The sequence below is a fragment of the Cebus imitator genome, unplaced genomic scaffold, assembly GCF_001604975.1.
Source record: "Cebus imitator isolate Cc_AM_T3 unplaced genomic scaffold, Cebus_imitator-1.0 Scaffold38, whole genome shotgun sequence".
NCBI lineage: Eukaryota > Metazoa > Chordata > Mammalia > Primates > Cebidae > Cebus > Cebus imitator.
In genome coordinates this window covers 11,355,272-11,358,361 of record NW_016107353.1, presented here as the reverse complement: position 1 = coordinate 11,358,361, position 3,090 = coordinate 11,355,272, and the positions used below count along the sequence as shown (strand labels likewise).

Below are 3,090 nucleotides of genomic sequence, written 5' to 3'. Positions count from 1 at the left end.
TCCGCCTCCTGGGTTCAGGCAATTCTCCTGCCTCAGCCTCCTGAGTAGCTGGGATTACAGGCACGCGCCACCATGCCCAGCTAATTTTTTGTATTTTTAGTAGAGACGGGGTGTCACCATGTTGACCAGGATGGTCTCAATCTCTTGACCTTGTGATCCACCCGCCTCGGCCTCCCAAAGTGCTGGGATTACAGGCTTGAGCCACCGCGCCCGGCCTAATTTTGAAATAGTTTAAATGAGATTAATACTATATCAGTTCCTTAAGTGTTTGGTAGAATTCAGTAGTGAAACAGAGTCCCGGGATTTTCATTGCTACAAAAATTGTATTTGGATCTTATCTTTTCTTTCTTATTTAATCTTGTAAACGGTGTGTCAAATCTATCTTTTCAAAAACACAGTTGTTTGCTTTTCTGTAATTTTTTCTTTCTTTTGTCTTTTTTATTTCTTTTTTCTTCCTTCTTTCGTTCTCCTTTTTTCTCTTTCTTTCCTTCTTTCATCATTCATTTGTTCATTCTTTCTTTCTTTCCTGCTTTCTTTCTTTCTTTTTCTTTTTCTAGAAATAAAGTCTCAAGCCATCACACAGGCTAAAGTGCCGTGGCATGATCTGACTTCACTGCAACTTCTGCCTCCCAGGTGTAAGAGACTCTACTGCCAAAGCTTCCAAAGTAGTTGAAATTCAGGCATGCACAACCACGCCCACCAAATTTTTTGAATTATTCGTAGAAAAAAGATTACACCGTGCGAACGGGACTGACCTGGAACTACTGACCTCAACTGATTTGCCAATCTCAGCCTCCAAAAGTGCTGGTATTACAACTGTGAGACACCTGGCAGGCCTACTTTCTTATTGAAATTTTATTTATGGTCTGATTTTTACAATTTGTTTTCTATGGACTTATACAAATTTATGTTTTGATTTGTTCTTACCTTCAAACGCCTCTGTGAATACACGCTTTGCTCCCTTCACTACCTTCGCCCTCTCTAACTAAAATCTTCACCCTTTTTGTGCTTCCCTTCACCCCAACGAGTAAAAATAAGGACGTCCTTGGCCCAGAGTCTCGGGTTTGCATTTAGCTTCAAAGTGCTTCCCGTGGGTGGCATGTAGGCTGGTGAGGCACCCGTGGGCAGGTGAAAGTGGAGCGGGAGGCAGAAAAGGCAGAAAGGAAGTTAGGCTTGCCTAAGGATCCGGCATGTCGTTTCCAGAAAATTGGAAAAAGGGGGCGCTGGGGCTGGCTCTCCGGGGTTCCACAGGAATTCTACAGAAACGGAAGGCCTCCCTATGGGCTCGAACACATTACATGGGTGGTGGGTGGTGTGTAGTGAGGAAGTCAACCCCTATGACAGTCTTGAGTTTTCTGGACCCTCAGTCCGGAAAGGTGCCAATGTCTGTGGGTGTCGCCATTGCCGCGAGTATCTCACACAAGCAGCCTCCCTCCCTACCACCTTCCCTTCCTCCCTCCCTCCACGTCTCCCTTCCTTATTTTCTCCCTCCTTCGCTCCCTCCCTTTCTCCCTCCGTTCTGTCCTTTCCTCTCTTAATTTCTCCCGCCCTCTCTGCCTGGGAGGCTCTCCCGATCTCTACCCGCCTTTCCTCCCGCCTGGAAAAAGCAGCACCTGCGTTTGCGCAGGGACTCGTCTCTGCGTGGCGGGGTGGGGGGAGGAGGTGAGAGCGCTGCCTGGGCTGGTCCTCTAAGCGCAGCTGGCTCCCTGGGGACCCGCGCTAGCGCAGTAGACGGCCACATCCCGGGACCTGGGCAGCTCTGGGATCCCCGAGATGCTCAGGAGACAATGGCAGCACAGCCGTGCCTAGTGCTCACCGGACGGACGTGTGTAGTGTCTCACCGGACGGACCTGGAACTCAGGGATCCTAGACAGGTCAGGGGGAAGGGAAGACTCGCCGCGGGATACCGAGGTAGACATTCAGCGGGGGAAGCGAGGGCACAGCCCCGCCCCGACCCCTCCCCAACCCCAGCCCCGCGACCTAAAGCTCCTCCAGCAGAGCCCAGTGTTCCTCCTCGCTGAGGGGTGCTTCCAGTCCAGCGGGCACCTCCAAGTCCTGCAGCTCCCACGGTGGCTCCGTCTCCAGGAACGGTCGTGCCTCCTGCCGAAACTCTGAGCTCTCCAGCTCATCGAACAGGCTGGAGGTGACTGCAGACAAGCGCTACTCCCGCTCCCGGAGCCGGAGCGGCTGGGAGGGCGCCTGAAGGGCTGGCATCTGCCCCTGCCTGGCGGAGGCCTCCGGGGGTGCGGGCTGCGGAGGTGGTGGTAACCTGGCTGCGGATTCCCTGGCCGCCCCAGCGCAACCAAGGGCCCTGGTGGGACGTGTGTGGCACAAGCGCACCTTGCCGCTGTGAGTGAGCTTGAGGGGGCCCAAACTGTCCGACTGAGCATGTCCCCAGCAGGCTGGCGTGCTACCTGTCCGGCTCCTCCTGGCGTCTACTCCGGTGCGCAGGACAGCGCAGGACAGCCAAGAGCCTGAGAGTGGGGAAGCGCCACCTCCGGAGGAGCCAGGGAAACGAACCCCTGAGTGCCAGGGCAGGTTGCCAGTTTCCTTCGGCCCAATAAACGGCGGCCTGGCTCCGGAAAGGCCCCTGTTGGAGAGCCCCAGGCGCGAAGGGCACATGGGATGCAGGAAGCGCCGCCCCTCAAGCCCCGGTGTGGGTGACGGCGACCCAAAAGGGAAAACAGCGGCAACCACCAGGGGCCAGAATGCACAGATCGCCTGCGTGCGTGGGTGCCCTTTAACCTGGGGCTGGATGCCTGGCTCTTTGGTTCTGAAACCAAATGTGAACCCTGGACTCCGGGAGGCCCGTCTCTCTGGCCAGTTCCTCCCTGGTGGCGAAGTCCGGAAAGCGCTCTTGCTCGAAGGCTCGGAGGAGCACGGCGGTCTGGGATTGGGTGATGGCGGTCCGCTTTCGCCGGCCTTCTCGGGGGCCGCTTGGCCCAGGCCAGGGCCTGGATTCCCGCCGGTGCTGCCTCAGCCGGCGCGATCTCTTATTCTGAAACCAGATCTGGACCCTGGGCTCCGGAACGCCGATGGCCTGGGCCAGCTGTTGTCTGGTGGCCATGCCCGGGTACGGGTTCCGCTCAA

At 55.9% G+C, this 3,090-nt stretch overlaps 1 pseudogene; it reads right to left on the bottom strand.

The window, feature by feature from the left end:
• Nucleotides 1–1,980: 1,980 nt before the first annotated feature.
• Nucleotides 1,981–3,090, bottom strand: part of LOC108301910 — a 101,280-nt pseudogene continuing 100,170 nt past the window's right edge.